This window comes from Equus przewalskii, chromosome 2 (assembly GCF_037783145.1).
Source record: "Equus przewalskii isolate Varuska chromosome 2, EquPr2, whole genome shotgun sequence".
Taxonomy (NCBI): Eukaryota; Metazoa; Chordata; class Mammalia; order Perissodactyla; family Equidae; genus Equus; species Equus przewalskii.
The window spans coordinates 43321489-43345749 of NC_091832.1; the positions used below are offsets into that span (position 1 = coordinate 43321489).

Genomic DNA, 24261 nt, shown 5'->3' on the forward strand with positions numbered 1-24261 from the left:
ATGTGCTAAATTAGCTCCCCCAGACTTGGAAAGCACACCCCCTGCAGCTGTGGGACCCCCCAACTGCAGCTCACTGACCCTGCCCTGACCACCCCCATCTGTACTAACCATCCAGTCTTTTTTTGCAAGGCTTGGGAAGCCCCTGAACTTCTCCTGCCTGTGTCCCCCCTCCCTCGGCCTCACCTCACTCCTCTGGGGACCCTGGGCTTGGATTCCATCATTTCCTGTCTAGACCACTGTGAGGGGCTTCTGTCATCTCCCAGAGAAACAGGCTTTCCCACCCCGGTCCTCACACCCTCCCCATGCTAAGGAAGATCAGTTACCCACCCCAACTCTGCCCACACAGATCTCACTGGAGCCTCATTCAGCCTCGTGGCTGCCAACGTGTTTCTCAGGGACCAGTCAAGGATGACTCAGAGGAGAAGCTCGGCCTGTACTCATCCAGAGGCGCTCAGGTGGAGCCACGCACCTGCCTTCATGCTACGTCTGGGACAGGTGGAATCTGGAAGCTGTTCCTTTCTGCCTGTCTCCCCCATCTGCTTGGGGAATGGGTTGTTTACAAGCAGTGCTAAGGGAGATGCTGGGCATGCGTGAGAGCAACGGTCTGGACACCTGAGACTCCAATGCCCAAAGAGACCCAGCAGGAGCTGCACAAGGGAACGTTGGCAGAGCCCAGAACCAAAGGAACTGACCCCAAGGGGATGGACTAGAAAGCATGGATCTGGGGAGCAGCAGGCTAGAAGAGAGGTGGCTCAGGGGCTGGGAGAGCATCTCCAGGCATCTGAGGGCCATCACACAACACAGAGTAGACTTGCTCCTGCCCCTCCAGCAAAACTCTCCGATGGGTAGAGCCATGCAACAAGGGGCAAACAGCCACCCTCCATTTGGTCCCACCCTCCCTCCTTTCACTTATGGGCATCTCCTCAGCACCGTGAGGCTCCATGCGTGGCACTGGAGATACAGCAATGGAACGTTGTGGGCCCTGCCTGGCCATGCTCGCTCTAGCAAGGGCAGGCCCAGGAAGGAAGAACAGCATGTGCCAAGGACACACGGCCCTGATGAGGGAGAATGAGAGCAGAGGTCCCTGCTCTGGCTGGAGGCTAGTACAGAGGCCCGGGGCTCTCCTGCCCCATCTCAGTGTCTGTGCCAGCCAAGGGACAGGCCTTTCTGGGTAGGAAATGGGAGCTGCCAGTGGGAAGCATCAAACCAGCTCCACCAGAGTCCCAGCCATGACTGGAAGAGCGTTCCCAGGAGGTGCATCCTCAGTAGGAGCCAGAAGTGCTCTGCCCAGGGCGCAGCAGCAGGAGACGCCTCAACTAGGAAGCCCAAGGCCAGGACATTCACCAGGGTCCCCATGACAGTGCCTCCAACAGTGTGGGGCTCCTAGGCTGGGCCAATTCCCCTCCCAGCTTCCTGACACCAGTCCTCCCAGGACATTCCATCCAGGAAAAGAGAGGGTGTTAAACACTTCCCATCTGATTACACGAACATTTGAAATTTGTGAGGGATGCGTACATCCGTCCATGCCCGCCTGGAGCACCCGCAGGTTCCTGTTCAGAAGGCTGCTTGGGCAAACGCAAGGAGACGCTCCCTTTTGCCTGGCTCACTAAGGACAGAGCTGTCCTTTGCCTCCTCTCCCTGCAGCACAATAGTGACAGTGCCCGGTAAGCTGGGAGTGGGTGGCCAGTGCATGGAGCCGAGGAGGGGCCACATTTTCAGCTCTGCTGCTCACATGCATGGCGGCAATGATGACACCAGAAACAGCAACAGTGAAAGTCAGCACCTGCTGAAGCCAGACATTTCCCATGTGTCACTCCACTTAATCCTCACGACCATCCTATGCGAAGGGACAAGATTCCCATTTTCCAGACGAAAACACTGATCCTTAGAATGGCAATCTGCCCAAGACTAGTGGCAGGGCTGGGAGTGGAACCCGAGGCCCTCCAAGGTCAGCAAGTCACAGACAAAGACAGGTACCTCTCCCCAGCCCACAGGAGAGCACTGGGGGAGGAGACGCCTGAATTCAGAAGGCCTCCCTGATACATGGCTCCGAGAACAAAAAAGGGCTTTCCGTGTATTATCTACACAAAAAAGCCAAGTGAGGGGAAGGGAGGAGAAGAGCAATAAAAGCAAAGATCAATTGTGTTGAAGACGATGTGGCAGGAAGACAGATCTCGCTGGAAATTCCTTCTGACTGGACTCTGCCAGGATCAGAGTATTTTTCATTCCAAGATTAAGCAAAATTCTTTTCCATCATAACCTCCTACCCATCTGTGTCCAATCTCCTGCTATCATTTTTATACCATGCACATTTTAAAATCTATTTTGCAGCTTTCTCTGTATGTGCATTAGTTGAAGGACGCTGCCTCTAGCTTTAAGATGAGCAGAAAAACACATAAGGCTCAGCGACATGTAAAAGTAGGGAGCCATGGGGCCTCGACAGGACAGTGATGGGGCCAGGGGAGCTGGGACCCTGCCTGCTGGCAGGGGTGGCTGCAGCTGTGCAGCTCAGAGACTTCATGGCCTGGCTTAAGCAGAAACAGAACAGATGGGAGAGGAGAACTGGGGGCTCTTAATAAGGGATTGGATTTGGGACGTGAAGGGTAAGGAGGAATTAGGATTATGAGGTCTCCTGGCTCGGGGACTGTGGATAGTGATGTTGCTGAAACTGTGGGAGAGGGAGAAGCCAGTCGTTGTGGTGGTGGTGTTGGTGGTGGAGGGCTTGGAGGGTGGGAGGTAAGAGGTCCAGGTCTGAGCATGCTCAATGAGAGGGGCGCTGCCAACTGGGAGAAAGAGGTGTGTGAAAGAGAAGTCTGGGAGGGAGACTGAAGTCATGAGAATGGGGGAGATCCACCCAGGGGCATAACCTAGAGACTCTGGGAAGGAAGGAGGCTGAGGGCAGAGTTCTAGGGGCCTTGACTTTCAGGAGAAACGCGCAAAGGAGACTGGGAACCAAAAGGTTACAAGATAAGAGGGACCTGAGAAGTAGCATCTTGGTAACCATGGCAACGAGAGTCTCCAGGCAGGAGTGGGCAGCACCAGACGACAGGAGGACATGCTGGTGAGGACTGGAAAGCCACTGGACTTGGGAGCAGGGGTTTCTCAGAGCTGTTTCAGTGGCCTGTGTGGGTGTCAGAGGAGGAAGGACCCACATTGTTAGGTGCAGTATTTTGCACGCATTGTCTCACTGATTCTTCGACCCTACGTGACAGGGAATCTGCCCGTTCCGTTTACTGAGGCGTGGGTAGAGATTAAGTTACTTGCTGCAGGTCGAACATCTGGTAAGAGTAGGGCCGGGCTGCCAAACCCATTGGTCCCATGTCAAAGTTCATGTTCCTCTCAGGCAGAAGGTAGGCCGTCTCTGAGCGGGAAGTGCCTCTGGAAACTTTGGGAGAATGGAGGAGGCCCGGAAAGGGACGCAACCACAGGAGATGAGGAGAAGCTCCAGCCTCCCAGAGAGCAGCACCCGAGTCCCAGTCTTTGGACACTGCGTCTCTCTTTGTGCTGAGCAGCTCAGCTGGGTGGTGGCAGCGGTTCATGAGGCCAAGGGCATCTATGGGGGACCCACGCAGGATGGCTAACTGAGCACACCATCTTGGGCCTGTGAAATTGACTGAAAACCACGCCCTTGGCACAAATGTGGACAATTCCGTGCAGACTTGTTCCAGATGGAAAGACAGGCTCAAAGTACAGCTTTTCTGTCAAGAGATCACCTTCCAGTGGACAGTGTCCCCTACTCCATCACAGGGCAGGGCATTAGTGTCTCTACTTGACGATGGTCGCTGTAAAACTAGATTTCCCAAGGGCGTCTGCCTTTAGCTCCCACGGGGAGTGGAGGAGCCTTGGGAGGGAGGACGGGCTTCCAAGGCGCCCTTCAGAGTGGGCTCTGAGGGATGAACAGTGCAATGCTGGGGACCGGAGACGTGCGCAGCCCAGAACCTCGGAGGGAATGAGCCTCATGCATGTGGACAGAAGCTCAAACCACGAGGGACGGTGTAGAACCACCAGCTACGCCCCAGGTTTCCAATCAGACAGTCGGAGGCCCCTGGAGCCAGGCGGGCTGCATGCGGATGGGAGTGGCTGGCAGGATGGGGCCCGAACTGAGCTCTGGGGGGAAGAGAGGGGTAGAGGGCACCCCAAAGCTACTTTGGAAACCGGGGAGCGTCACGCCCACAGGGGGTGAGTATGGCATCAGGTCAGTGCGCGTCCAGCTCTCCGCAGCTAAGCACCTTGCAAGGATGCCCCAGGGCTGGGTCGGGGGTCTGGCCTCACCAGCCTGGCTCTGCTGATGTTTGCTGCTGCTCTCCATGCGGCTGCTTCTCCTGCCAGCTCGCACACTCGCTCAGGAGTGCAGAGCGGCCTCCACGACCCTCCCAGTCTGTCTGGTTCCCCTCCCTTAAAGTGCTGGCATATGGGCAGGAAATATAAATGTCCAGAACTTTCCCTCTGAGATGCTATTCACACAGCAAGGCTGAAATAAACATGCAAGTTGAAACGAAAAATGCCTGAAGTAAATGTCTACACAGCTTTATTTGTTCTGGAAATATTGCTTGCTGCTGCCCAGCTAAAATCAAGTGTCCTATTAATAGCAAACAGATAAGAGGGACAAGGGGACAGTAAGAGGGGGTGGAGGGCAAGGTCTGGGAGGTGTTCTCACTGAAGCTGGGAGGCCCCGATGGCCCTGGGGGGGAATACTGCCTCCCACAGCCAGAGCTCCTGACTCTGAGTCCTGGTCCAGCCCACCCCGACCTCTCTGACCCATCCCCAGACACAAGCACTGACTGGTGGGGGGAGGTAGGCTCCCTCTGCGGCCCAAGAGGGGTCAGACATGTCCCCGGAGTCCTTCCACCCTTTGCCACTCATGTTTTATTGGGAAAGATACTAGCCTCCCCTCTTCCGTTCAGCCCCTCTGGCTGGATGCAGCATTAGGAGCCGCAGGACAGGTTGAAGACTCTGATGAGAGTGTGGAGAAAGCTGGGCTGGCAGGGCTGGCCTTTCACTGGTTCTAATCCCAGGCCTGCCATGCGTGCCTGTGGGTGTGACCCACAAGTGTCACCACTTCTCCTTGGACCAGGCATTCTCCAAAACTGAAGGAGCCAGACTGGCAGATGTCCAAGGGGCCACCCAGTCTGGCCATTTATGGAATGGCCTTCTGGCCAGCCTGCCTCACACTCAGGGGCCAGGGTTCCATTAGGCCCTGACTAGGAAATTAACGCAGCAGCCTCCAAGGAAGGAGAGGCAGGCAGGGGTCCTGGAGAGTGAGACCCCCCCAGGGAGGAAGCCCCCTCCAACACAAAGGCCGCTGGGCCTTAGATCTCCTTATGTCTTCAGAGTGGCTTTGATAAGGGGCATCTCCCACACGACAGCAAGGCGCTGGACCTCCTTGGAGGCCTGTGGTGGGAGAGAGAAGAAACGGCTGGAAAGGAGGCTGCAGTCTGGAGAGGGAGCTGATGTTAGGGGGCTGTAAACCGGAGGACAAGCCCACTCAGGACCCTGTCCGAAGCTGATCCCCAGAGCCGTGGGCCTGCCCCCTGATTAACAAGCACACCGCGTCCCCGGGCACACGCTGAAGTGGTTTATGGAGTTTTATGGCCTGTGATTTAGCACACCTAGACTTGACTATCTCCATCCTAATTAAATTAACAAAAAATTAAGAGTGACAAAATGGCAGAGATTTACTGATTTATCTCACATGTGCCCTTGCTGCTTAGATGGAACGAACTCCTTTTAACTTTGAATGAAATAAAGGGAAATATCAGTCATTTGAGCTACTTGTTTGCCACAAACTTAGCAATGGATTCACAGGAGGCTCTGCAAGGCCCACACATCCACTCGTACAGTCATCGCACACGGCGCCGGGGCTGGGGCTGCGCAGCAGTGTGGAAGAGATGGACCGCACTCAGGATCGTGCCGGGGAGGTTCGCTGCCCTGGAGGGCCCGGCCGCTTTCAAAGCTCCACGAGAAGCAATGGATATAAATTGTGTTGCAGGTGGCACTTCTGGACGGCTGAAAGGATCCATGCCCGCCATTCATCTGTTGTGCCATGTGCCCCACACCCGGCATAGAAGCCTTCCCATGGAGCTTTCCTGAAAGGGAAGCCACAGCTTTTCCATGGCGGCGGAGCAGCCCAGCCGAGCCTTGTGCTCTAGTGAGAGTTCCAAGCCTTCCTCTGCAGCCAGACCCCTCGTGCTGCTCCACTGCACTTACGCTGCCCTGTGGTCAGCTCTGGACGTGTTCACTCCCTGCTCTACTGGGAGAATGGAGGCAGAGATTCTCTCTGTTCCTCTCTGCACACCCAGCACCCAGGGCAGTGGTTGGCACATGGTAGGGACTCAATAAGCCTCTATCATCATCACTATCATCATCATCATCATCACAATCTTCATCTTCATCCTCCACCACTTCCTCAGTGTCGTCATGATTGTCACCATCATCATCCTCCTCCTCCTCATCATCATCATTCTCCTCCTCAATGTAATCATCATCATTATCATCACCATCCTCCCCCTCCTCCTCCTCATCATTGATGTCATCAGCATCAGCACTATCATCAATATCCTCATTATCCTGAGCCAGCACTATTATAGGGTCAGACGTAGGCTAACTCTATGCCATATGTTGTTCTAAGTGCTTTATGTGCAGTAACTCACTTTAATGCTCTCAACAACCCCCCATTTTACAGATGAGAAGATGAGGAACATAGAAGTGAGCCTGACTTGTCCAGGATTAGTTACTAAACTAGTGAGAGACAGAATGAGGTTTTTAAGCAGTTTGAATCTGTCTCCAGAGTCCATGTTCTAGATCATTATACTACACTGTGTTGAATGAATGAGAAAGAGTAAATGAATAAATAGGCGTCTAAGAGCATAGATGAACGTTCAGAGGGTGCCACGGAGCCTCAGGGAATAAAGGATGCTTTGGCCACTATTTGTATTTGGCAACAACATCCATCTTGGCCCTCCTTCTTCCTTTCCTGTGGCAGAGGTCTCACTTTGTCAATGATGTGGGGTTGGCACCCGCACTCGGGGCATCGTGCTGTTTCGGCCATGTAAGTACGTGTCAGTAAGCACGTCCTTGTTCTGTGATGGCGTGATGACTTGCTGCTTCCCACATAGAATGCCGAGCTCCACATGAGCGTGGAGATGGTCTCTGCTCATCGCTATATTCCCAATGCTTAGCCCATGCCTGGCACATAGGGCATGCTTAGTAAATAGATACAGGTAGTGAAGAGGAGTGAACTAACAGCTCAAAGAGAAGAATTTTCCCCTAAATTTCTTAGACTCAAACTTTGGAAGCCCTAGTAATATATCTATATTAATCTATCCATAGTCCTATGTCCACGCGTCTATGTCCGTGTCCATGTGTCTGTGTCCGTGTCCGTGTGTGTGTGTGTGTTTTGGCTGAAAAATCATTGCAACAAAGTGGCATATCCTTAATGTTTTATGTCCAACTTTGTTTCCCTCTTATTCTTCCCATGTGCAGAGAGGTGCAGTGAAAAGAGCATGGCATTTGACACCAGAGCAATGGGTTGGAGTTCTTGGGCCAGCCTCTCTACTGTGGGGCAAGAACACCCACACACTGGGTTATTACGGAATTAAAACCTGGCCAGGTGTGTAGACGTGTTGCGTAAACTACCAAGTGTAGAGTAAATTGCTTGGTTTACAATTCCCATCCTTAGTCATGGAGCCTGGCCTCAGACTGAGCCATGGGGGGCTGTGCCTGTCCTGGGAACGATGATAACTCTCTCCGTCTTTTGAGCCCGTGTTTATGCCTGACACTACTCTATGCATTGTAGCGCCATTGTCTCATGTATTCTTCACAACAGCCCTATCGAATACCAGTGTTTACCTGATTTTATGGGTAAACATACGATATTCACAAGGCAGATCCTAATTCACCCAAGGTAAACAATGAGCTTGCATCTAGGTCTCTATGACAGAGATAGCTATCTGTACCCCTTCACCCATTCTCTTCTTCCTTGTGTACCAGAACCTCCAAATTTACCTGGGCATGTGGCCACCCAGAATGAACATTACATTTCCTAGCCTCTTCTGCAGTTAGATGTGGCTATCACTGAGTTGTGGTCAATGTGATGTAGGCAGAAGTGTTGTTCTCCCCTTTCTTGCTGCTGGAATGCAGGCACTATGGCTTGAGCTCAAGTAGCCATCTTGTGCCATGAGGTGGAAGCCCTATATTGAGGACGGTGATGCTGTGTTTTGGAAAGCTAGGACTCTGATCCACCAGCCACTGTGCTGGTTCTGGATCCCCTAACCAATCTTTTCCAAGGCAGTTTTGGGGTTTTGGTCACTTGTAGCTAAACTTATCCTAATACAGTCTGTCTGACTCCAGAGGACATTTTCTTAACTACTTTCTTTAGAAAGCAGGTTATCTTCATCATCCTTCCAAGACCTTAGGACATTGTGATAAAGACCTTGGCACAGTGTGCAGCCCAGAGTGAATGCTCAGTAAATTCTAACTCGCCACTGTTCTCATGGTTCTGTGGTTATTGCTGATGCTATTTGCAAACATGTGCCACCCTGACAGCTTTGCTTAGCAATCCGGAATGACCAGATCAACTGGCTGGGCGGGCAAGGCAGTTTTCATAAAGCCCAAAGTGTCCCCTGCCTGGCTTCAGAAAGAAGGCCTGTTATTTTGGCTCTAGAAAGAGTCTGCAGGCTATTCACACCAATCACCTATTTATGCCAGAGTCTTACTTAGGCAGGATGGAATTAGGCTACAAAGAGGGATAATCTTTTCAGTCCAGCAGCCCCAGTGGAAGGACGGCCAGGAGTGGTGAAATCCAACCCAACTGGACAACCTTCATACGGACGCCCAGGGACAGGGACGTGCTAGGCAGGTGAGCAGTCACTTTCCGAGCTTGCAGGAAAACTAACCCAATGGTCTCTAGGGAAACTCCTTAGCAAAAGCCAGATTTGCATATAAATAATATGTCAAAACACATGATGTCTGGATTTTGGTATTCATCCGAAGAATTGAATGCACAGTCTGTAATAATTTCCTCAGATTCTGGAGCAGCTCCTGCAGACTCTGTCCTCAGCACTGGCGTCGGCAGTTAATTAAATCGCCATTATATTCCCCAAGTGGCGACGGCTGATTAGGGACTGCCCTTCCGCCCCGCTCACTTTGGCGGCCCTGGTGCAGCCTCGTCAAGCTCCGCTAAAGAACACGAGCAGGCAGACGCGGACAGGCTTTTTCGGCTCCCTAATGGTTGACGGTTTGGAAACACAAGCAAACAGTTCCCTCGGACGAGGAGGCCAGGAGAGGCAATCAGGAGGCCCGAAGGAGCAGAGTAAGGAGTCAGAAACAGAGAGCAAGAAGTCCAATCCCCTTCCGATCCTGCCTGCTGCTTCAGACAGCCACCACCATGGCCTTCTAGAGAATTCTACCAGTCGAGAGGCTCCGAAGTGCTGCGGAACGCCCTGACGCGGACCCAACAGGAAGAGGATCCAGAGACAGAGAAAGCGCTTTGTTTTCCATTCCTGGACCCCAACACCAGCAGCCTTTTCTGCTACCAGCTCGAAATATGAGATGCTGGTGTTTGTTAGTGGCTCCCTGAATTTAAGTTACATCACCAAAGACGAAACTTCCCGAACGAAACGAATCTCTGCAGATAATGATCCCTCACAATGGATTACAAATTGTAATAAAAATATAACTTGAATGTTAAAGGTGAATTTCAATTAAGGATTCCATCACATAGTTTGCTCCAGACCACAATAAAAGAAACTTATTTCATTGCCAACAGCAATTCTCCTGCGACATCTCTTTGAAAACCAACTATTTTTGAAAGCCAAGTTAGAAAAACACAGGTGCTCTCGGGTATAAAGAAAGCAGCATTGTGTATAAAATGTAATACCGAGAGGTAGAGCTCAGGATATCGACATTAGAAAAACTGGGTAGCAATGGGAAATCACGTTTTTACAAAGGTGGCAAACACAAATGCCAAGCCTCCAGGCAAATTTATAGACCCTGTCATGCAAGGTGGTATTTCACCACCAGGGTGCTAAAGAGAGCGGGGTGAGGAGGGCCTGTGGTGCCCCCCGAGGCTGACACGCTGTCAGAGTGCCTCTGCGCTGGAGACCAGGGCTGCCTGGGTCCCAAGAGCACTGGCAGGGAGCAGTGTGAGACATGAGCTCAGGAAAAGCAGGAGTAAAGTGCTGCCAGGAAGCCAGGCCTTGGCCCTGGGGCTCCTCTGAATGCCAACAGAGCCCGCAAGCCTTCCTACACAGTATAGTGCTGACTTAAACTCTGATTGTTTAAAAATCGAGATAAAATTCACATAGCCTAAAATTCACCATTTTGAAGTGTGCAATTCAGTGGCATTAAGCACATTCGCAATGTTGTGAAACCATCATCACTACCCATTCCCAAACATTTTTATCACCTCAAAAGGAAACCCGGTACCTGTTTATTCAGGATTGCTCCCCACATCCCCAGGCCCGGGCAGCCACCAACCTGCATCCTGTCTCTGTGGATTTACCTATTCTGGATATTTCATGTAAATGAAATCATGTTCTATGTGGCCTTTTGTGTCTGGTTTCTTTCACTCAGCATTGTGTTTTCGAGGCTCATCCTTGCTGTAACGTGTCAGTATCTCATTCCCTTTCATGAGTGAGTAATATTCCATTGTATGGATAGACCACATTTTGTTTATCTGTTCTTCAGTTGAGGGACATTTGGGTTACTTCTATCTTTTGGCCATTCTAGTTATTTCATGTGGCTTAGTTGTCTCTCTGCATCGGGCAGTCCCCGGCAGAGCAAAGGGGGTTGGCCACGTATAAGTTGACCAAGTTTCACTTGATGATTGAGTAAATGAGTAGGAGGCACTAAAGGAGATAGATTGAATGCCTTCCTGGCATTTATTCCATCCCTTGCCCCTAATATGGACCATTCATAAAAGTGGGAGAATTTCCTCTAACACCATCTTCCAGGATAAATTCAGATGTGTTTAAGCCAGGGGTTGGCAAAAATTTCCCGTAAAAGGCCAGATAGTACGTATTTGGGGCTTTTAGGCAATATAGTCTCTTTTGCACCTTCTTGATTCTGTAGTCACATACAACATGTGAACAAATGGGTGTGGCTGTATTTCAATAAAATTTTATTTGCAAAAAAAGAGGCAGGCTGGATTTGTGACCCTTAGTCTAAATTTACCCTCCCAGCCACAGAAACTGGTTCTAGGTGGTCAGATGACTTAAATTAATCCAGTCAGAATGAAGAGAGGTTCTCTCTTCTTTCGGACAGTGGAGTGTGTATCTGTGAGGATTGAAATGCCTATAGCCATTTTACTAACATAAGGGAAGCCAGCCAAGGATAGGGAAAACCCAAGGAGAAGGGAAGTACTGAAAGAATCACAAGAGAACAGGACCAGAATCTTGATCAAGCCATGCCTGAAGTCCTCTCTGTATGTGGACTTTCACTACCTAACATATGTATCGCCCTTACACATTTACCACCTTTTCTGTCTCTCTATCACAAAGATTTTGTTAATTGCTCTATTCCCAATGCCTAGTGCTTCTTAAGTCCTTAGCAAAAATTTGCCAAATGGATGAACTCTTGGAGATTTTCAGATCTCTCCTGTGGTAGTGGAGTGAAGTGGGTAGGCAAATGAGCCAGAACAGTTCACACTCTTCTGAACCTGCCAGGCTGGCACTCTCCATGTGCTGGGATTGGGGTGGGGGCCTGCTGGCAGTGCCACGCTGCGACAGCAGAGCCCTCTTCAGCATGGACATGCCAGCACCTCCACAATGATCCAAATCTGTGGTCCAACCTATGATCTCATTCACAAGAGCCTTTGGACTTGGCTCAGGGTAAAGCAGCCCATGGGGCAGCACCCGTCTGACAGGTGGTGTTGTTCATGCGGCCAGGGGATGGGGCAAATGGTGACCAATTCCGGGCAGACAGTCAGTCGGCTTCCATCTCCAGGGCAAAAACAGTACCAGGTCCAGACAGCAGAGGGTGTTTACAATCAGATGGACCTGGGGACAAATCCCAGCTCCACCATCCTCCAGGTATATGCCTGGGACTATAATTTTCCCTCTCCTGGCCTGTAATATGAAGTGGGTATGCTAATGCCTGTCTCTTAGGAGGGCAGGATCCTCAAGGAGGAAGGAGGGAGGGAAATGGAGAGCAGCCCCTATCAATCCCTCTGCCCCGATGAGTTCACCAGCACAGAAGGTCTAGTCACTCAGGCATACTGCCCATCTCTCTGATAGGCACACCTATGCCCCATCTTTGTAGACTAGTTCCACGTACTGGGCTCTAGACACCAAGATGACAGCATACTCTGACTCATGCGCAGGTGTGGAAGCAGCACACTGTCGTGCCCAGCCCCTGGAGCTGGCTGGCGTCTTTCTTGCACTTGAGAACTGAATGCAATGCAAGGTTTCCACTTAGATGCTGCCCAAGCAGGCAGGGAGCTGCCCATGCCTGACAAGCTCACAGGACTGGCCAGAGCAGAGCCACTTGCTGTCCAGTTATACCCAGACCCAGCTGAGTGGTGGAGGCAGCAAAAATAAATACATTCATAATCAAATAAATAAATGAAGAGCTGTGTTCTTACTATTCATACTTCTGCATTTTGAAACATTTCTAGACTGAGATGGCCAGAATGCTATAAATAAACAAGACCCAAGGGAGCCCTTGGGTGACCTTGAAATATATATGCGGCCTCCCATTAGTGTTTTAAAAGTGGCGAACTCAGAGGCTCTTAGTCCAAGGCAGGCAAGGGGATGAGGTGGCTGGGAGGCCCCTTGGTGGGGCTGCTCCCTGCAGGAAGGACCCACCTGGGGATAAGAGAAGGTGGTCTCTGCCCTCAGGCCACTCCATTCTATCCTCCCAGGTCCCTCTCCCTGCGACACTCCCCTGGACCTTGTTGTTGCTGATAAAGGGGGGCTCAGAGGGAGCTGACTCCATGAAGCTTTTATATTTGCATCAGTCAATGGAAAGGCCATTACAGTGGGAAATGTCCAATTCTCAAATTCACAAGCAAACCCAAGTCTCACATCTCTTGATCAGAATTGGGGCCCCAAGATGTATCACAGTCCTCCAGCACCGCTAACTACAGGGACACAGTCCCCTACTGGAGGAGCCAGCCCTGTGTGGGGGAAAGGCCCAGCCCACTGCTGCCCGGGGAGGAAAGATGCATCCTGACTGCTGAACGCCTCGGCACTCACCTGTCCCCACCAGGCGCTGGTCCCTCGGCTGACACTCTTCATTTCTTTGCCAACACCTTCGTGTGTCCACCTCAGGCCCCCCATGGCAACCAGTTAGCTCCTAAGGCCAGGTTGTCATAGCAACAACTGTTCTTTGAAATAGGATTTTTGCTTCCACGGGTGAGGTGACCTGAGTGCCCTGTTGGACACAGCGGGTGTGGCTGACAGTGGGTAGAGGCTGTGGGCGGCCCAGCACCAGGCTGAGTGACCCTGTTATTTGCTTGGAGACTGAGGACAATGGCCCAGCTTGCATTGATGTCTTTTCTAGAATGCCCCAAAGTGCCCTGTCTCATAGAAGGTCATCTTGGTTCTCTTAATGGCTCCCAACTAAAATGACCTAGGCCACAAACTCATTAGTCCTCTGCTTCCAGAACCTTCCAGTACCTTCCAGTAACACACAGCTCCACCCAGGAGCCCCCTCCCTGCAATCACACTGCTGAAAACCCAAGGAAGTAGGGAAGAAAGGAAACAGCCATTCCATCTCTGGTCCACCCGGCTGGGTAGGGGCCACCTGCCAGTTATTTTAGCATGAACAGTGGCCTGACAGCTGGTAGAAATTCCAGAGACCTCCCTGAGCTCTCTCTTCCCCTCCTAAAGCTCCGAAACCCTCAGTCGTCCTGGCATCTAGCGAGCACGCGCAGCCCTCGCCCAGGGGCCCACACACTCCCTTCCCCAAGTTCGGTTGCTTCTAAAGGTTAACCTAGGAGCCATTCTACCAACATGTGCAGAGCCTCTGGAGCCAAAAGACTTCTCGAAACTTCTTCCCTTCTGCCCAAGTGAGGCTGAGGTGGAGCAAATCGCCTCTGTGTTCGGGAGAAGCAGCTATTCAGGATGTTTTTGTCATTGTCCACGGCCCCTCCCTCTCTCCATACCTGCATCCTCTGCTAAGCAGCAGGCTCTCTTCCTGTTTGCCCAGGATGCAACAATTCCCCTTTGTGTTGAATGTGAAAGTTCCTCCATTTCCAGTCTGAGGCTATTACTCTGATTTCTCCTCTCTCAGCAATCCGTGAATTTTCTAATATCGAGAAAACAACGTGCTGGCGCATACACACACATTCACGACTTCGCCCATCGCTGAGTTGTGGTGTTGAATAAAGGCGCTGTTAGAATTGCATCTCTGTGGAGGAAGGAGCTGTCTGGATGGGGTGCACACTAGCTGTCTGTGCTGAGATGGGCGGTTTTCCATCAGGGACCGGGATGCTTCCTGGGCAATTTGTCAATGACATGTGCTAACTTCGGGCTTCCACCAGAGGCTGCAGTCGCCAACACAGGCCGGGAAGCAGCCTCTGGGGCCTTCTCCCTCGGCAGGGGCCACTGGTCAGGACCCTTTCCTGCTCTCCTTGACTTTGTCAAGCTCAGAGCAGCCAGTCGTTGCTGTTCATCCCATCCATGGGGGCATTCTTTATTACCCAAGGAAATTGAGGATGTCCAATAGTGAGGGAGGAATAAATCATTGTTCTCAGCTAAATGGAGTAGTGCAGATCTGCTGAAAATGCTGCCTTTTATCAACAGTGCAAATAATGAAGATTCCATGCGCTGAGAACAATGAAATGAGCCACTGCACTATTGATGGGGTATTTGTATAACTCTGCGAGTTATGTTTCAAAACTAGGCTCTATTAAAGATGCAGAACCCTTTTTAGAAGCAAAAAAGACTAATATTGCTCTCCAAATAATTTATAAGTTTCCCCACAAGGCAAAAAGCAAAGTTGTCTAGAAGCAGGCGATCGTTGCTTTGGGTTTCCTGCCGTCTCTCACTCCTCTGCCCTACTAGGCTCTGATGAGTCTGGATGTAAGCCCCCTACTCACAGTGCGAAAGAGAGGGGTGCGGCGTAGGGGACGGGCAGCGTTCTCATCTGCCTGCAGGTGGCCAGAGTCCATGCCTGGGCCTCACTTCATTCAACTGCAGCCAACTCAGGGTTCCATGGGGATGAGAAGAACAAAATCCACAGATAATCAAATCCTGCATTTGAGCAAACGTCTTCCTTACATCGAGCTGTGGCAGTGATCCTTGACGCCAGCGACTTTGCCCCCCAGGGACATTTGGCAGTCTGGGGACATTCTTGGTTGTCACGACTTGGGTCTGGGGAGCTGGTACTGGGTAGAAATACTCCAGTGGGCAGAGGCCAGGGATGCTGCCGAGCACCCTACAATGCACAGGATGGCCCTGTAGCAAAGGACTACCCAGTCCAAAACGCTCAGAGCACCAAGGTTGAGAAGTCTGGACCAGAGAGTCCCCATTTCATTTCCTCCCGCTGGCTAAGTGTGGGGTGGACGGAGCCCGTGAGGACCTGAGGAGTGTCCATCTGGGACACTAGGCAGGTTATGAAGCTCTGGAGCCATCGAAGGCCCTGCAGAACAGCCACCATGCTAGCCCAGGACCACTTCAGAGAGACCTGATACACAAGGGTAGGGGTGCAGCCCCTGAGAACCAGAGCCATGCAGGGTGGTGGCTAAGAGGGCAGGTGGGCTCAGGATAGTTGGTTTAGGTTCCTATTCTGGCCCTGCTGCCGACAGGCTCTGCAACCCGAAGCCTCTTGTTTAATCTCCCTGAGCCTCATTCGTATGCAATGGGAGTGACACACAGGCACCTGCCGCATAGGGCTGCTGTGGGCACTGAATTAGCTCCCACACACAAAGCACTTACAACAGTGCTGGATGTGCAAGCCTCGATAACTGTGGGCCGTTATAATTATTAACACTGATGATGATGAAGTTGATGGAGAAACAGAGAGAAGTGTTCATGTTTAAAGCTAAGTAAGAAAATGAGACACCAAATCATGTGCTCATTATGTCTGCACCTCCTTGGTAATGAGCCTGACATAGACCCAGACCAGAAAGATCCACACGCTACTAGATGGTGGGCCAGGATGTAGACCTCTGGAAATTTGTTATCTTTTGCAAAAGAAATTAAATGCTAGTTAAATAAATAAAATACATAAGCACACCAGCAAGAATCTTCACAAAAATACCATCAACATTTTCAGTCTTAGAATGAGTTTTTGCTTTTGGCTGGATTTGTGTTTATTGGCATAAAGCAGGTCTTTGCTCCTCACTAAGGAGCCTGTGATGGCCTGGTACGGCCTCGTTGGGTGTGAGAGAGCAGTTCCTGAGGTGGGGAGAGGCCAGCAGGGCAAGAATTGGCCCTGCCGCTGGTTAAAGACGCAGGGATGTTGGGAAGGATTTAAGGTGGGAGAGCGGCCAGCCCCAGCAGCCTCGGCCCCGGCAGACCTGGGGCTCTTCTTGATGCTGTGGGGCCAAACCACATGACCAGCAGCAGAAACTTAGAGGACAGGCCAGAGAAAGGGGCCCCCAGTAAAGAAGAGAGGTTTGAGCTCAGCTCAGGACTTCCCCAGATCTGGTCTGGGTCACTCAGGTCTGGTTGGAGATGTAGAAACAGCTGGGTGGACTCCAGGAGGGTCTTGCCCTGTCTCGACCGCTGACCAGTTGTATGATCGAGGAAGACACACAACCTTCCTAGATCTCAGATGCCACTAAATGTGAGGAGCGCCACCCTTGACCCCAGGCGTGACAACCAAAAATGTCTCCAGACTTTGCCAAATGTCCCTGGGGGGCAAAATTGCCCTGGGAAGAACCGCTGAACTAGAGGATCCCCAGGATTTCTTCATCCCTCAGATCCGTGTTTCAAATGAATTTTGAAGATGTGTGCAGATTTCTGCAGGTAAGTGCTTTACTGCCAACAGAGGCAAGGCCCATTCCTAGAGAATTCTCGGGCTGTTTTCAGCCACAGAAACGACTGAGCAGATTTGGTGAGATGACCAAGAGACATTAGAAGACAGGGCCATGAAACACACTGAGTGTTACAAAGCGCTGTAGCCCAGGATGTGGAACAAAGAAAGCCAAGGTGTGGTGAGGATGACGCCAATGCTGAAGCGGCACGGGAATGTCAGAACAAATTTTTGATGAAACGGAAAAATGGAAAATTGGCATCATTTCTCAACTGATGTATTAATTTATGTGGCATGTGATTTTAAACATATATGAGTAAACACATTAATAAATAGCAGGAAGCCCAACAACGTCGAGTGTGAAAGGCCCTCCCCAGCCACGCTCCGCTTTCTCACTTGGCAATACGTTAATCCTTGCACAGTAACACGTGCCAATAAATAACAGTCTGTGGGACATGAAATGTTAAAAGCGCTTCCAGTAATGTGTGTCTTCCCCCAAATCCGACCTGGACTATAATGGGTTATTTTACCTCATTTCTGGATCTGCATGTTTCTTAGTATATTTTAAAACCCTTGGGTTCAAATGTACCTTATTACGTTTTAAAGTCTCTGGATTGTAGCAGAAAAATGTTCTGCACTATAAAACATGGAGCATAGTTGAGGTTTGATGGGTTTGCTTCTATTTTCTACCCCACAAAACGCTTCCTAAATGCCATTAAAATTTAGCATACACCATAATAACCAAGCTGTATTTGTTCCATGTTTAAGTCAATTGGCTTCTGAGTTTTATTTCTTTCATATACATCAAATCAAATAAAATTGTTGCCGCAGCCAGAGGTGAGGAACACGACGCCATCCTGGTGTGGAGCAGACCCTGCCGCCCCCCAGGAGGGCTGGGCGGGTTTTAGAGAAGCCGTGGCTCACAGTGGACGGATGGGTGGGGGGCTGTTGCTGCTGCGAGTCTGGAAAAGAGAAAGACTATGAAGTAGGAGAAAAGAGAACTTGCAGTTGGTGCCAGGAGTGAGGGTGGTCTTGGGGACGGCCCCCTCAACTCTCACACATGGGAAACGGGGTGTCATGGCAAGAGCACTAACCAGGAGTCCCAAGGTCAAGCCTCAATTCTGTCCTGCCCCGAGCCAGCCAGGTAACCTTATGCACAGGATCAGTCGCATCTGGATGCCATCCTGGCTTCCAACCAAGACCAGCATGACAAATGGGAGTCCCCCCACTGCTCCTGTGCCCTGAGTTGAGGGTCCAGTTCAGCTAATCCACCACATGATGGGAGTGGAGGAGGGGCAGGAAGCAACTCGCCCCACCTGGACCTGGCCGAGTCCCCTTGGGCACCTGTGCCTCCAAACTTCCTCCCCTCTCGTCTCGGGAAACATGTCAGCTTTGACTGAACCCTACAAACCAGAGGCAGAGGGAGACGAGGCGGAGGTATGGCATGTCAAAAGACAGCATGACAGTTGTGGTCCGATGGGAAGTCAAGAGAATGTAGCGGTTGTGGCACAGGCTCTGCAGTGGAACAGCTAGGGGCTCAAATCCAGGCTCTGTGGATGGCCAACTGGGCAGGAATTAATCTCCCTTCACTTTCATCCAATCATTTAACAAATGTGCGTGGAGTGCCTGCTGTGGACTCAGCACAGTGTTGGGCGCCAAGATGACACAGCGTGCAAGAAGAAAGAGAGCTGCAGGTAGGGGAGTGGGCAGACGAGAAGAGCAGTACAGACGGTACATGTGACAAGCGCAAGCCTGGGGAAGACGGCATGAGGGCAGGAGCCTCTGCCCTGGAGGAGGGTTGGGCTCTGGGAAGACTTCACTGCCCATAACCTCGCTCTGCTCATCCACAAAATGGGCACATAGTGCTGCTTTATGGGCTGGCTGTCTGGACCCAATGAGACAATGAGTGCCAAGTGTCTGCTCAGGGTCTGAGCACTCAGTGAGTGGAGTCTATCATGGTGTTAGCATCCAAGGCTGTAGACTTGGTCCACCTGTTCTCCCTGTAATGGTCCAGGGGTTGGAGAAAGAGCAGGGAATGCAGATCACATATCTCCCAGCATTTCTCCCAGAACACAACAGGTCTCGGCCCCTGCCCAGAGCCTGGCCAGGCTGAGGACGCAGAAGCCGCGGTCAGCTGCAGGGCGCTCGGCTCGATCTGCCAAGCCAGGCCTCGCCAAAGGAAAGTGCAGCCCCCCTAATGTGTTATGACAGGAGGGAAGTACAAATAAACATCATAAATCTGGTGGAATGGTCATTATGATGGAGGGTCTGAAGTGGAGCTGGGGACGGGGGGCAGGCGGGTCTCCTTTATGTCAAGGGAGCTTACAGCTAGCTCTTCCGTTTTACCTGGGGCGCTGTTCTTTACAGCAAATTGGACCTTTCGCTCTGAGAGAAATAATTACTCTCCGAGGAGAAGAGCACTGGCCATGAATGCTGATATGACACACAATGTCACCTTGCCAGTCAAGAGAGTTCCAGCTCCTCAGCTTGGGTCCTGTCCAACTCCCTGTTTCTTTCTCATAATGGAGGTCACCTCTCTATAGAATTTGTTGATGATCTCCAAAATGACAAGTAAGAAAGCTCCTGTCAGCAGGATTTTTTCTAAGAGGAAAGAATGGCTACAGATGAAGGGAGCAGGCGGCATGGGGTGAGAAGGGAAGGGGCCCAGAGATGAAGTCAAAGGTCAGGTTTTGCATAATCAGAAGCGAGATGACTGTGAGGTTCCATCCAAAATTAACTCTGGAACCAGTGAGCCAGACAGATCAGAAATAGGGTGCTGGGCCTTGTCCGTTTCAGGGAGGGAAGCTGCAGAGAGAGCGCATGTCTCACATCTCACATCAACTCCAGAGGCTGGGGCTGGTGCCTCTGCAGCGCCTGGTCCAAGAGCCTTCACTGTTGTTGCAAGTGCTTAGATGCCGACTTGCCCAGGGAAATAAAAATATCCACAGCCGCACCATTGAAGACACACCGGTGGGGAAGGGAGAGCTGCATGCGTTATCACCAGCTCTCTGCAGGAAACAGCATCTCACTTCACCTGCCGCAAGTCGGCTGCGGAGCAGGGTGATCTTGGTCCTGGTGGCTGTAAATAATTCCATCTGCCAAGAGTCCAGAAAAGAATTCTACCTGCGTGTGTACCCAACCAGTGCCCAAGTGGGCACTGCAGAGCTATTCTGAGCTTTCTCTGAGGCCAACCACAGCCTTGGAGGAACAGCCCCTGGAGAGGAAGGGGGTCCTTCCCTAGCAGGATTCCCACAGCCGAGGACAGGCAGCCCCTTTCCCCCAGCACACCTGGCCACAGCGGTCTGCATTACTAGAATTTTGTATCCAGGTGGAAACGGACCTTGAGCTCTGCATCAATGGAGCTAACCAAGACCTAACTGAAGCAACGAGGAAGGTAGGCGTGCTGGAATTTATCAAACAGGATGTGCTTGGCCTGGGGGACCCAGATGTGCCGAAAACATCAAGTCTGCCTTAGGAAGTCCTAAGGCCACCTCGCGGAGGATCCCTACCCAAACCCCCGCTGCTTTCTGGGTGCTGATATCAATTCTGCTGCCCATCAGACAGCGTTTTCTGAGCGCTGCATGCCAGCAACTGTGCTGAGTCCCCCAGGGCTACAGCAAACAAGCAGAGGCCCGGAGGAGAAAGGACACAGTGAGCTAAGCATGTGATGGTGCCGAGTGAGCCCGATGGAGCCTGGAGGACTTCCCCAGGTCAGAGGCTCAGACCCTGGGAGTCAGATGGCTTTGTGCAAGGCGAGAGCAACCTCTAAGGAGGGAAGGAATTTGCCTGAGAGCAGTACTTGCCATCACCCCCCTGCCCCAGGGCCTGACCTCCTTCCCAGAGGCTGAGCCAGCTGCCCTGGGTTCCATCTATCAGCGGAAAGGCCAAATACTGGAGTATAGGGCCAGCTTTCCCAGAATTGTCTTGCGAGAGGTAGCTCAAACCAATGACAAGGGGAGCTGCTGTTTGGGCCGGAACAGCAATGAGAATCTTATGTCTAATCTTAGCATACGATTAGAATCTTATGAAGGAACCAAGCCAGAGGAAGAGAAGGGGACCATTCTCCCCAAGCAGGGGTACTGGAAGGGGAGCCAGTGTCCCAGGCCCAGCAGGGCTGCCCTCTCTACCAGCCTACCCCCATGTGGCCACAACTCAGTATGGCCACACTCAGGCGCCAGGCCCTGGGAGAGAGGCTTTGCTGCACGTTTAGACTTTTAGAAGCATAAAAAAATAGAAAGGTCTGAAATTATTTTTTTAATATGAACAGGAGGTTTTAATCAGAACAGGAGAGAGGAATTCCTTTCAAGTAATAGCCTAGTAATAGCACTTCCTAAAGTAATGAGATTTCAGTATTCAACAATAAAATGTGATCTATTCAGGATTCGAGGAAATAAAACTCTAGAGATAATTTTTAGTGTGATTTTCAGATGCCTGAATTGGTGTTACAGGTTCGGGCCATTAAGCCCACCAGGGGGAGGGGGCAGCCAAGTGCTTGATGCTACAAAGGCTTCCTCATAGAGGCTGGAAGTTGGCATCCACCCTGGGCCACCTTCCCCACGACCGCTGGGGGCCCTGGCCCTAAGCTCGCTGGGTCAGTCCTCATGCAGCCTGGCCTTGAGGCTGGCTGGATGTCATAGCTGCTCCTTCACCTTCAGGATGACACGAAATTCTTCATCATCAGCCACACCCAGACAGGAGGTCATCTACTATAGAACCCTCCACCACCACCATCCCCTGACCTGACTGATTAGAGAAATCAGGGTGATTTGACAGGTGGCTCATTCACCCCTTCATTCATTCAACAAATATGTACTGAACCCCTACTTTGTGTCAGGGACTCTGACAGATGCTACAAGTGCCATGTGCAATGTTTCCACAGGTTTATCCAAGCACCACAGACAGGGGACCTCATCTTTGCAGCCCGCAGGCCAGCACACAGAGGGACACCCTTCTCCTACCAGCCCAAGAACATCCTACTCATCTTTCCTGTCCCACCTTCAATAGCCCATCCTCAGGGAAACTGTCCCTCCCTCCCCGTCTCACACATCTGCTGCCCAAGGATCCTCCACTTCCTGCGGAGCACATGTTGGAGCTACGATGATCACCACGCACTCCCTGGTTTAATAGGCATCTTCCAGGAGGGCAGGGACCCCGCATCTGTCTTGCTTTCTGCGGGGCCCCCAGGATGTCACATAACACCCGCACATCACATTTGATTACGAATGAATGAAGTGAATCTAGAGCCATCCCATAATGGAGAGCACTGGATATGGAGACCAGAGTTCAAGATTCAAGTGGAAAATCCACGAGGCCCCGTACGTGACCTCAGGAAAGGCCCTCAGCTTTTCTGAACCCCAGCTCCTTTCTGTAAACTGATGGCCCTGGACTAGAAACACATTGTGGTTTTCCTGGCTTTAAACTTCAGTGACTTCTCAGTTCTGGGACTCTCCTCTGGGCGCTGTCCCCAGGTGACCTGGTCCCTGTGATGCTCTGGCTTGCTGTACCTTTGAAGCAGGGGCTAGCAAGGAGTAAAAGCTTTAGCAGAGGCCTGTCTACCAAAGCTCATTCAAGAGACACCCATACCTGGCTGACTGGCCACAGGGCCGCCAGTCCACACAAGGAGAGCCCCTGCTGGGGTCAGCAGGGCTGCATCACTGCCTCAGGGGGACAGACAAAAGACCTCCTCCCTCCCACAGTGGGTGGGCCCCAAATAGACCTGCTACCACAGGGCCTAAATCATCCTAAGGTCCCAGCAACAAGGCAACCGTCCAACATCACCCATCCTATGGAAATGTCACTCTGGCAGGAAACAAACCAACTGATCTCAAACTGCCGTACCCTGAAAGCCAGAAGACAGCGGAAGAGAAAGGATGAAGTGAAGTTCGGCTGATGGATGATGTTCTACCAAAGGTCACCCCCAGATCACCTCTCCATTCATTATTTATTAACAACCTGCGAGACACGAGCATTACATCAAATGTCCAGCATCGGGAAGATGATAAACTGATATTTCATAGCTGGAGACCTCTTAAAGGTGTTAACAAAAAGCTTACAAAGTGATTTCAATGTGTTACAAAATAATTTATTAAGAATTCACTGCAGCTGAACATTAAAAAAGGTATTAATCACCTAGTGAAATGGACGTAAGAGAAACAGCTCAGGCCATGCCCATGAGTAACTCAATGGGTGAGCGCCACATCGGCTTGATTGAGCACCTGGTCAGACAAGGGCGCAGTACAGACTACCCACGCCTCACGTGTTTCCAACCCAGCAGATGTCTGCATTAAGAAATTTCCTAAAAATCCTCCAACTGCTATGGAGAGCCTCCCTTACCTGGTAAAATAGTTGGTAAAAATAGTCCTATTCCACCAGTTATATTCTTCCAATTGTCTTTGCCCCAAGGACTGAAATTCATCAACTTGACCCACACTCAACTCCACCCACCCCACCAAGCATAAGAGAAAGACTGAAAAGACAGAACAAGTGTATGTGACAAAATCATGTGACTGGGATGTGAAGCAGGTATGGGCCACGTGTTACGGCTTTGTGAGGACACTGGTCATTTGTGAATAGGTGTGGCTATTTGCAAACGGGCTACCTGGCCCAAACACAGAGAAAAGCTTCATGGTCGGTTTTCTAAGACAGATGGAATATGGCCTAAAAAGATGGAATATGGCCTACATGTTTTAGGAATATTAAACTCCTAGAGGGTGGATATCAAGGACGCTTCCTCAAGGAGGAGCCAAGGCGGAGGGCAGCCCCAGGGCACTGGGACTCAAGTCAGAGACGCAGAAATCAAGGAAAGGGAATGGAGAATCAAAGATGGTTCACATACGTGGACCCTGCCCAGAGGAGCGAGTTGCGATGACCTCCACCAGGGGAGTTTGCACCCCAGACGCCTTTAACCAGTAGCAAGTCTTCTCTTGCATAAGAAATTGATTGTGATGCATAAAACTTTAATGTACCCCAACGTCCTAGGTTAATATTTATTGCATGAAATGAGATTCACCTTGACTTTTTAAAAAGTCGAGCTGTGGAAAAGTCACTTAGGTGACTAGATACATAGGACTTGTATATTCTGGTTCCTTCTATGCAGTAAACAATGAGAATCACAGAAGTACTTGAAGGAAGAGGAGGCATTTCCTCAGGGGTCCAGGTGCTGCAGCCTTCCCTCTGGACCTCGCCAGCCCTGACTCACTCATCAAGCATCAGCCAAAACATTTTCCTCCCCAGAGGAGGTGACCAACCCCCCCCCCCCCACCCCCGAGGTTTCTCTGCTTGACTCTAAGGTCCATGAGGCTGGGGACCAAATCCGTCCTGTTCACCTTTCTATCCCCAGTA

At 51.1% G+C, this 24261-nt stretch overlaps 1 protein-coding gene across 42 annotated transcripts in view; it reads right to left on the minus strand.

Annotated features, from left to right (window-relative positions):
- Positions 1 to 24261, minus strand: part of CAMTA1 (calmodulin binding transcription activator 1) — an 853189-nt gene that overhangs the window by 314725 nt on the left and 514203 nt on the right. The gene's annotated exons all lie outside the window — the stretch shown is intronic.